This window comes from Primulina tabacum, chromosome 12 (genome assembly GCF_025594145.1).
Source record: "Primulina tabacum isolate GXHZ01 chromosome 12, ASM2559414v2, whole genome shotgun sequence".
NCBI lineage: Eukaryota > Viridiplantae > Streptophyta > Magnoliopsida > Lamiales > Gesneriaceae > Primulina > Primulina tabacum.
This window is the reverse complement of record NC_134561.1, coordinates 8,423,783-8,436,191: the sequence shown is the minus strand read 5'-3', so window position 1 is coordinate 8,436,191 and position 12,409 is coordinate 8,423,783.

Genomic DNA, 12,409 nt, shown 5'->3' with positions numbered 1-12,409 from the left:
TGAAATACTTCTTCACCCAAAAGGAGTTGAATATGAGACAGCGCAGATGGCTTGAATTGGTAAAGGACTATGATTGTGACATTAGCTACCATCCGGGGAAAGCTAATGTAGTGGCAGACGCATTGAGTAGAAAAGCAGCGGTTATCACTCAATTATCACTCCAAAGACCGTTGCAGTCCGAGATACAGCGGTTTGAGCTTGCCGTGTATGCTAGGGGCGAGGCCCCTAATCTTGCCACATTATCAGTGCAGTCGACTTTGAGAGACAGAATTCGGGATGGACAGCCTACTGATGAGCAGTTGCAAAAGTGGAGAGCAAGAGATGAAGCCAAGGGCCGGAATTTATATTCAGTAGTGGATGGCTTAGTCCGTTATCGAGACCGTCTATGGGTTCCTAGTGACGATTCTTTGAGAGATCTTATTATGAAGGAAGCCCACGACACACCATATTCCATTCATCCGGGCAGTACAAAGATGTATAGAGATTTGCAGTTGTTATATTGGTGGCCAGGCATGAAGAGAGACATCTTGAGATATGTATCCGAGTGTTTGACTTGTCAGCAAGTCAAAGCAGAGCATCAGAGACCAGCGGGAAAATTGAAGCCACTCCCTATTCCCGAGTGGAAATGGGAAAATATCACCATGGACTTTGTTGTGGGATTGCCAAAGACAGTTAAAGGATTTAATGCCATTTGGGTGATAGTGGATCGTCTTACGAAATCAGCGCATTTTCTACCTATTAAGACGACATTCACCATGATTCAGTATGCCGACTTGTATATTCGGGAGATAGTTCGGCTGCATGGGATTCCTGTATCCATCGTTTCTGACCGGGATCCGAGGTTCACGTCGTCTTTTTGGAAAAGTCTGCATGCAGCGATGGGGACCAAGTTATTGTTCAGTACAGCGTTCCACCCTCAAACCGATGGACAGTCAGAAAGGGTTATTCAGATTTTGGAAGATCTACTGCGAGCATGCGTCATTGATTTCCAAGGCAGTTGGGAACAAAAATTACCTCTAGTGGAGTTCACTTACAATAACAGCTATCAATCATCAATAGGAATGGCTCCTTTTGAGGCACTCTATGGAAGAAAATGTAGATCTCCTATTCATTGGGACGAGGTTGGGGAAAGAAGAGACATTGGTCCAGATGTGATTGAAGAAACAGCTGAGCTTGTAGTCAAGATTCGTGATAGAATGAAGACTGCACAAAGCCGACAAAAGAGTTATGCGGACAAAAGACGAAGGGACTTGGAGTTTGCAGTAGGCGACCACGTGTTTGTGAAGATAGCACCCATGAAGGGTGTTATGCGTTTTGGCAAGAAGGGCAAGCTTGGTCCTAGATTTATTGGCCCATTCGAGATTTTGGAGAGGATTGGGACACTAGCTTATAGAGTGGCATTGCCACCCGCACTTTCTGGAGTTCACAATGTGTTCCATATTTCGATGCTGCGGAAGTACATGTCTAATCCGTCGCATGTGCTTAATTATGAACCTCTTCAACTAACTCCAAATTTGTCGTATGAAGAAAGACCTGTCCAGATTCTGGCTAGACAAGAAAGACGATTGCGTAACAAAGTAATTCCAATGGTCAAGGTCAAGTGGCTGAATCACTCGGAAAGGAAGCTACTTGGGAAACTGAGAGGGACTTGAAGAGTCGCTATCCGGATCTATTCGGTAAGTTCTAATTTCGAGGACGAAATTTTATTTAAGGGGGGAGGAATTGTAAGGTCCAAAATTAAGACGACGTAATCCAACTGCATGCGAATCTAGGAAATTATGAAAAATTGAGTAATTAATTGATTTTAGCTGCTAATTAATTATGTGACGTACTTGTTTATATGCTAAATGAGATTTATTTGTCATCATGCATAAAAAAAAATGTATTTTTAGGAATATTCAAATGACGATCGAGGAACGGGGACCGAGTACTGAAAAAACGTAAAATATTTATATTAAATAATTATTTTTAATTATTTAAAAGATGGTCGATGCTTTTTAGTATTTTTATGAAATTAAGGGTTTTGAGGTGATTTTATACGCCGGGGCGTAAATTTTATCGGTGTTGGTTTTTCAACTAAAATACGAGCTTTTTGGCAACCCGGCTAATAAATTCACAAATTTATTTAAACAAAAACCTTGTTAATATTTTATTTAATTCTAATTAAAGGCTAATGGGCTTAATTGTTGGCTTAATGGGCCTAAAGCCATGTTAGCAAATAATTAGTATATAATACATGATTTAGTCTCCCCAAAACCCTACACTTTTTGCATCAAGGGATCGGCCACACACTTTTTAAAATCTGAAAACACTCCCATACACACACGGCACTCACCACACCAAGCTAGAAGAGGTTTTCGAAGGCATCAAGCCAAGAGCAAGCCATCGTCGCGTCCCGTTCTTCGTCGTCAACGGTTTTTCGTGCGTATAAAACGCAAAGGCACACCCTAATCTCCCTTTACTCATCCATCATATCATATTAATGCTTAAATTATTGGATGCATGAATAACATGAAAGAAAAACAAGTGCCACTTTTCTAAATTTTCGTTTTGGATCATAGCATGATATGTTAAGCAAGGTTTTTGATTCTTAAAACATGATTGTATGTTGTTTAAGGACTGCCATGATCTAGGCCATGATTTACAAGGGTTTACACGTGAGTTAGGGTCCTGTAAGCGCACCATACACGCTGGAATTTGAAGAGCACCAAATAAAACGTAAGTTGCTGTCATGGGAAGAACATGGGTTCGATTAGGGGTCCTCACGGCCGGGCTTGGTGCGACTCTTGTCCAGGGGCTAGCCAGGGGCGTGGGGGAGACAAAGGAAGAGCCCTAGCCATGCTAGGACTCGAGAGGAGAGGCGGCGAAGAGTCCATCGTAGGAAGGACTCTACCCGAGAAGCATGGCAGTTCGCGTGCAGGAGGTGCGCGGCTGCAGGGAAGGGAAGGGCTCGTTCCAAGCTTGCTGGGCAGGGTTAGGGCGAGTCCTTAGGATCCTGGGTAAGTGCTAGGTACGCTGGTTCGTGGCTAGAGTGTCGGCTAGGGTCCTTATTGCATCAAACATAGAGTCCATGCAGGATATAACTCTCGGCCAGCTTATGGGCAGTAGAGGGGACCTTCGTTTTTGGTTTTGGGGAGGGTTTCTTGTTAAAGTTAGAGTCCAGTAGGCTAAATTATTGTGTTGGGCAAGTTTTGGCTCGACATGGTTCGGGGGTAACTCGTGAAAATCAGAAGTTGGCTCGGGGTCGAAGTTTAGGTGTCAAAATAGGGTTTTAAGTAAAGAAAAAATTGGAAAACGGCTCACGGGGGTCGAGTCGGGGTCCATAAGGGCTAAAATAATATAAAAAGACTAAATTTAGAATTTAAGAATTTTATATTAAAGTTTGGTATTTTTCGGGATTAAAACTCTGTTAAAACAATTAAGAAAAGATAATTGAAAAAGTCTAACATTTAAGCCAAATAAAATTATGAAAAAAATTCAAGTAAACTTAAATAATTATTTGGGACATGTTAGAGTCGTGAAATCAAGGAAAAAGTCGAAAACGTAAAATGTCGAGTCCAGGGGTAAAACGGTCTTTTTACACCTAGAAATTAGTTAAGGTCATGGCAGTGCCCTAAATGCTATTTTATGAAAATATGATTATTTTTAAATGTTTATGAATTGTTCATGATTGAATGATGATTTTTAAATGTCTATTTGATTTTTATGATTGAGGGAAGACATTTAAAATACATGTTGCATGCTTGGTTTCAAAAATGAAAAACGTAATGATATTCATGATTTTTCTAAAGTGATGTGAATGAAAAATGTTGAAGGATGTGAAATAATTGTGACTAATTCGTTAATGTTGGCGATGTCGTGAGGGTTATGGTCCCAGTGGGAGCCCGACGATCGTGTTTCCATCATTGCGAATATGTGGTAACGGATATGTGGTAACGGAAGAATGGGAATATCGTGAGGGGAAAAGGCCCCAGAGGGAGCCCCGACGAGCGTATTTCTATTCGAATCATGATAGGCCAGGGCCCAGTTGACCGGTGAGAGTGTTGCTGGTGTCCCCCGCCGCCCAGTACTGTGGTTTTATGTAGATGGATCCATCGACCCTCATGAGCATGATCAGGAAAGTCACAATTAACGATCTGAATTCAACAAAAAGGAAAAGGAAAAGGAAAAGGAAAAGGAAAAATGTTTATGATCATGAAAAATGTTTTATGTCATGTCATGTTGAGGAAAAAGGGAAAAGGTTAAGGTTTATGGTTGCATGTCATGAAAAAGTATTTTATGAAAATGTTTATGTTTAAAGTATATGCATCATGAAAATATTTATGAAAATGTTTATGTTTATGCATCTTCATGAAAACGATATTTTAAGTACACATATTTTTCACCGTTATATGTTGACTGTATTACGTATTACTCGTTATCAAGATTATGGTGTGTTGAGTCTTTAGACTCACTAGGTGTGATGGATGCAGGGGGTATTGAGGGAGGACTTGATGAGTGATTTGACTGGACTGAAGGCGCACACAACCCGAGGACCAGCGCTTCTACTTTTTCCGCATTATGACTTTTGACTCATGCTTTATGATTAAAGATTTTTAAGATTACTTATGTATGCTTTTGAGAGATTTTTGAGAGGTTTAGTATGGGCTTTACTTTTCAAATTATTGCTTTTTAGGTTTAGTAAAATGTTTGACGATTTTATGCTTTAAAATATTTTTCTTTGGATTTTTAAATAGCAGTTGGATGTTTATTTTTAAAATGATGTCAAAAATATTTTATGGTTCGGCCGATGCTAAGTGAGGAAAAAAAAATTTTCTAGTACTTTTAAAGCAATAAAAAGAGCAGGACGTCTCACATAAGGACAGCCTAAAACTTATTTTATCAGAGTGGTGCAGCGGAAGCGTGGATTAAGAGTCTAAACTTTTTTGATTATCGAGGATAAGTGAATTTCGGAGACGAAGTTCAAATTAAGAGGGGTAGATTGTAAGGTCCCGAAAATTTGAAGGTCCACGCGAACCACATGCATTTAAATTATCAAATTTCTTATGTATTTTACTAATTTATTTTAATTGCATTAATTAAATGTGATAGGCATATGTACATGTTTAAATGTAATTTTATATTAGAATGCAAAAAACTGTGTTTTTAAAGATTATTTGAGATGCGATCGAGGAACGAAGACCGGGAATCATATATTTTTATTAAATAATTATTTTTGATTGTTTAATTTACGGTATATTTAAATGAAAATTTTAGAAAACGTGGTATTTTGTGATGTTTTCACGCGCCGAGTCGTATTTTCAATTGGTACTCAATTTTCGTTGAAAATAGGGACTTTTTGAGAACTCGGTTAATATTTTCACAAATTTTTTCAAACAAAATATTGTAATTATTATACAATGGTTTTAATGGGCCTAATATACTAGGTAACCCGACCCTTTTCAACACAAACGCACGCCCCACCCTAGGAAATTTACTAGGACTCTTCCATCAACACATAAATTGAAACGTCTACTAATTTTTTTTCGCAAAGTTAAATTTCGAAAATACATATTTACAAGCATGCATGCAATAACCATTGTATTCACGCATTTCTAAAATAAGAGTAATATGATACTGAAAATCACTGCATTTAAAATATTCTCAAAACTCCTGATGAATCATCAACATAAAAATACATAGTTTGAAAATATTCAAAACACTCACATCGCATAAACACGAAAGAAGTAAGGTACTCGGGTTAGCGTGCACACATCTAGCCCTGCCTACTCAGTCTTCAGCACCTCCAATCCCCTGATCAATATACTCACATGCATCAATCACACATAATGAGTCTAAAGACTCAACACACCTGTAATGTTATTGTAACGTCTAGTATTTTAAAAGGCGGAAATATATTTTTCCTTTTTTTAAAAAAAATAACTCACATCTTTAAAATAAGCATTTGAATATCTTGCATGCATGTAGTCCAACCAAAAATACCATTTAAAAATAATCATAAGTATTTGCCAATAAAAATACAACGGAAGCATAAACAAGAAAAATCTTAACATCGATCAGTGAAATAAAACAGCGTATATAAAAATACTCAAATCCTCTCAACTCATAAAATCATAAATATGCAGAAAACATGTGGTCCTCGGGTCGTGTCGCCCCACCAGACCTGCCTACTCATAGTTCGGCACCTCCAGTCCCGTCAATATCATGCTCACCTGCATCATATACGCCTAGTGAGTCTAAAGATTCAACACGCCTGTACCAGAAATAACAAGTACATACATGGCACACAGCAATGAAAATACCATACTAAACATACATTTCATGAACTTTAAAAACGTAATGTAGACGTGTCATATGAAATCGTGACATGTCAAATAGCTCATCGTTAATCATCATTCATCATTCATCATTTATCATTTATCATTTATCATTTCTTTTAGTGAATTCAGTTTATTAGAGGTGACTATCGTACATCATCACCATTTACGATGGATCCATCATACATAGAACCGCGGTAACCGGCGGCTGTCGGACATCAGTGACAAGATTACCCATCCCCTGTGCCTTGGCCTCATCATCATCATTTACATATATGTCTTAAGCATTTAAATATACTTCGATAGCCACAACTAATTCCCATCATTCAAAACATCATCATTATCATCACTTATAAAAATCATGCACATATGAAATTTACCTTAAAACCGAGCACGCAACCTACTTATCATAAATTCTTAAAAATTGTGAACATGATTCATAAACATTTAAAATATGATGAAAAATGTGCTCAGGGCACTGCCAGTACAAAGATCTCATCCTGGGTGCAAAATGACCATTTGGCCCTTGGAAATCCAAAATGACAGTTTTGCCCCTGGACCTCTAAAATTTGACCCGAAGCATACCAAACTCATTACAACATCCCAAAACATATTTTTAAGCATTCCTAGACTTAAACTTGACCCTGATACAAAACTAAATTGATTCATTTTAAAACTTGGACCGAAGTCCCGGTTTTAAACCGAATCGACCCGAAATTTAACCAAATTTCTCCCAACTTTCTACCATGCCTTATAAACATCTAAAAGGTCCTAAAATCCCCAAAATCCAGACCCCTAAACTTTAGAAATTTAGGCCATCAAGCTGCTGAATTTTTGTGACTTCTTTATTCTACAAACCCTAGTACACTACTACTCTATTGGCGGTCCTAGCCCACAACCGATGGGACCAACCACAACTCAACCTCACCTAGACCACCCTAGGACCCTACTGGAACCCAACCAAACGAGATTTGCAGCCCCCAAATGCAACACCACCCGAGCACCCTAAAACTTATAACCATAGCTGCGGCCGAGACCACCTTCAAACTAAGCTCCTTCACTTATATACTTGACGTGACCAGCCGTTCCCATTCCCCTTCCAGCCCTACCATGGACCCAAGGGATCTGCTTTCAAGGCTGGAATTGAGCCATGCATGGCTAACAACCCAAACCCCTCGATCTAGCCCTCAAACGTGTAACCCCCGCTAGACCCGACCGATTCCCCTTCGAGCTTGACAAAAATCGAAGCTTTAATACTTAGTCACCCCTACACACGACAGACACAGCCCTTGGCTTCGAGAATCTAGAAGCCTTGCACGAAAATACAAAAACAAATGTGAGCAACAAATCACACCATGCATGTTCATGCCAAGTTGAAGCCAAAAATGCAAATACAAGAGAGATCTTTAAAATTTTCGGACACACACAATAAATCCAGCGTATAATGGCATGAATGAAGAGAAAATGGATAACACAAGCATGCCTTGATGTGTAGATGAACGAAAACTTGGAGAAGAACTTGGCGGGGAAGCGTCAGAGAAGTGTGGATAAACTTTTCTCTTGAAAGTTGAGAGCACCATGGTGTGGCTACGGTAATTTTCGAAAAATGTAGCTGATGGAGTTAGGGAGGGGCGGCCACTTTAAGATATTAGGGATAGGGTTTGGCTTGATAGGTGTAATTTAAAATATAATACCCTGATGGGCTCCTAATAATAATTAAATGGTTTACAAAAAGGGTTTTGAGCCCATTAATCTTAAAAAAAAACCATCAAGCCCAAAACACTCCTGAAAAATATATTTTTTTGTAAGTTTTGAAAATACGGCCCGAGCCCTCAAAAAGTCCTTCGTTTCGATAAAATTTGCGTACCTCTGAAAAATATGCTCTGGCTGGTAAAAATACCCAACAAAGCCCATTTTTTGAAAAATATATTTAAAACACCTTATAATAATTAATAAAAATTAATCATGTAATAAAAAAAATTTTCCTGATAATTTCTCGGTCTCCGTTACTCGTTCGAGCGCCAAATGCATATAGAAACCCTAATGCATGAACTTTTAAAATTTCATGAAATAAATTCTATAATGCAAAAATTATGCATAAAATGCATAAAAATATTTAAACACATAATTAAATAAGATCCTAGATTGCACGCATTCATGTTACGTGAATTAAATTCATGGACGTTACAGTTATAGCAAATACGTATACATTACAAGCAACAGTGAAAAATACTGTAATAAATATACATTTCATTAACTTACAAAATCAGATGCACAATCATGACCTTTTAAAACATAAACATTTTCATAACATATCTCAACATATATACATATACGTGTTAGTTTTTTTAATTTTGAGTTCCGTTCATTAGCTGTGACTTTCGTATCATCATATTAGGCGATGGATCCATCAACGGGTAACCGTTGTACCCGGAGCCAGAAACATCAACAACAATATTACCCATACACTGAGCCTTAGCCTTACATATCATCGTATTAAAGTATTCGTATTAGTCACAACCAACTCTCTTCCTTCAAAAACATGTCATCATATTCATCACTTATATAAAAACATGCGTATACATAAATTTTTTTTACAATCAAGCATATAACGTATTTTACATTTTTTTTTAAAACATGTAAAATCGTGTTTAGGGCGCTGCCAGGACCGCTAACTCTACCCGAAGATGAACCCGCTTAAACCATAACTCAAAGGTTCCTAATGAAGCTTCACATGACCTAATCTAACCTTCACTAAGATCGGTCATAACGACATATTAATACCCAACGAGACAATTGCGCTTAAACTAAAAATTCATCAATTCCTGGACTAGCGCCTAGGCGCTGACACTGTGGCGCTGCGAAGCTTTGTAGCGCTAGGCGCCCCGCATCAGCGCTGAAGCGCTACTTAATTAGAAGCATTGGCGCCGCGGCGCTAACCCTGCGACAGAAACGCATCCACACATATCCAAACTAACCTCTACCTTACTATTAACCAAATCAAACCAGCCTCGAACCACGACACCTAGCTTAGACCAATATAACCAAGAATCATAGCCCCATGCATGATGTTGTACGCTCATTCCTCGTATGACACGAAACAAGCCCCAACCGAGCCAACCATCCCTCAACTCGTTTGATCGGCTTCGAGGTTAGATCCAGTAGTGATCGAGCCCTCCTAGGTTGTGTCTCAGACCCACCAGGGTCTCGTCCATGTCTTGGATCGGCCCTTGCACCACCGGCTTGGCCCCAACAATCGATCTACTCACAACCAAGCCACAAACCCAAGGAACTCGATTGGCCTATGCTAGAACTTGAGCCTCACCCGACCCCATCCCCTTGACACCATAATCCTCGACGTGTACAGTATCTTATCCACCTAACTCGATAGTCCCCTTGCACAAGAATCATAAGAACGTCAGTTACGTGAAAAACATTTGTTTTCATGGACAACCGAAGCAAGAAACGTTTTACGCATGCATGATTTATGAAATCTTCAGACATGGCACACATAACAGCGTAATACAGTATTAATGATGCGAAAATAAAGATACAAGGCATGCCTTAACGATTATAAGTTTGAAAACCCAAAGAACTACGTGCAGGATGTGAACTGGAGAGGCGGAGAAGGAGCTTGCTTGAAAGAAATGGAGAAATTCGAGAGGCTGCTGGTTTTCGAAGGTGGCTGCTGATAAAAGTGAGAGAGGGTGCGGCTGCTACTAGGTTTAGGGTTAGGGTTAAGTTAAGAAATGTTTAAGTAGAAAATTAACACACTAATGGGCCCTAATTAAATTTTTAAATGGATTAAAAGGGTTTTGAGCCCATTAAACATTAAAAAAACCCATCGAGCCCGATAACACTCCCGAAAAATATTTCTTTTTGGTACGTTTTTGAAATTATTGGCCGAACCCTCAAAAAGTCCTTCAAAATGATAAAATTTGTGTATTGGTTTAAAATACGGTTCGGCAAGTAAAAATACCTAACCAAGGCCCATTTTGGAAATTCTCCCTTAAATACACCATATATTAAATAATTAAAAATAATTATTAAATAAAAAAATATTTTCCTAAATATCCCCCGGTCTTCGTTACTCGTTCGAGTGCAAAATGCAAATTAAAACCCTAATGCATGAAACTTAAACTACCAAAGAAATAAACACCTAATCATGTAATAATCATGCAATAAAATGGATAAAAATAATTAAACACAAATTTAAATAAAACCCTAGATTGCATGCAGTCAGGTTATATAGTTCAAATTTTTTAGACCTTACAATTCCCCCCCGTACACAGAATTTGGTCCTCGAAATTTAAAACATTACGAATAACTCCGAGTAGCGACTCCGCATCTCGGTCTCTGTTTCCCAAGTAGCCTCCTCCTCGGAATGATTCAGCCACTTGACTTTGACCATGTGGATCACATTGTTCCAGAGCCTACTCTCCTATCTTTCCAAAATCTGAGTGGGTCTCTCCTCGAAAGACAGGTTCGGTGTCAGCTGAAGTGGCTCATAGTTCAGCACATGCGAAGGATTCGACATATACTTCCGCAACATAGATACGTGGAACACGTTATGAACTCCCGCCAGATTTGACAATAAAGCAACTCTGTATACGCGTGTCCCAACTCTCTCTAGGATATCAAACGGTCCTATGAATTTATGGATGAGTTTTCCCTTATTCTCGAACCTCATCACACCCTTCATCGGTGCGACTTTCAAATAAACATGATCTCCTACTGTGAACTCAAGATCTCTGCGCCTCTGATCTGCGTAACTTTTCTGTTGGCTCTGAGCGGTCTTATCCTGTCTCGGATCTTGACCACTAACTCTGCAGTTTTACTGACAATATCCGACCCAATACACTGGGGACCTACACTTCCTCCCGTACAATGCCTCATATGGAGCCATGCCAATGGATGCCTGGAAACTGTTGTTGTACGCGAACTCCACGAGAGATAACTTCGGCTTCCACCTGCCCTGGAAGTCGATCATGCAAGCTCTAAGTAGGTCCTCAAAATCTGTATCACTCTCTCTGACTGTCTGTTGGTCTGAGGATGGAAGGCAATGCTGAGTAGCATCTTAGTACCCAATTCGTGATGCAGACTCTTCCAGAACGCAGACGTGAATCTCGGATCCCTGTTTGACATGACGAACACTGGAATCCCATGCATTCTGACTATCTCTCTGATGTACAGCTCTGCGTACTGAGTCATGGTGAAAGTCTTCCTGATCGGTAAAAAGTGTGCTGATTTAGTGAGACGGTCGACTATCACCCAAATGGCGTTATATCCTCCAGTCATCCTCGGAAGCCCAGTCATGAAATCAATGGTAATGTTCTCCCATTTCAACTAGGGAATAGGGAGTGGTCTCAGCTTCCCTGAAGGTCTCTGATGCTTGGCCTTGACCTACTCACATGTCTAACACTCTTAGAAGAAATGAAAGATATCTCTCTTCATGCATGGCCACCAATAAAGACTGAAGATCCTTATACATCTTTGTACTCCCTTGATGGATGGAGTACGGGGTGTTGTGGGCCACACTCAAGATATCTGCTCTCATGGAATCACTGCTAAGAACCCATAGTCGGTCACAATATCTGACTATGATGTCCACAACTGTGTACAAAATCTGGCCGTTAGCCTCATCCCTCTGTCTCCACTTCAGTAACTGTTCCTCTGAAGTCTGCCTTGCCCGAATTTTGTCTCTCAGTGTCGGCTGCAGTGTCAGCATAGCAAGATTAGGGGCCTCGCCCCTGGCATAGACTACAAGCTCAAACCTCTAAATCTCTACCTGCAACTGTCTCTCTACTGAAAACTGAGCGATCACTGCAGTCTTCCTGCTCAGGGAATCTGCAACTACATTAGCCTTAACCGGATGGTAGCTAATGTAACAATCGTAATCCTTCACTAGCTCTAGCTACCTCCGCTGTCTAATGTTCAGCTCTTTCTGTGAGAAGAAGTACTTCAGGCTCTTCTAATCAGTGAAAATCCTGCACTTCTCCCCATACTGATAATGCCTCCAAATCTTCAGGGCAAAAACCAATGCGGTTAGCTTGAGGTCTTGAGTCGGATAGTTCTTCTCATGGACCTTCATC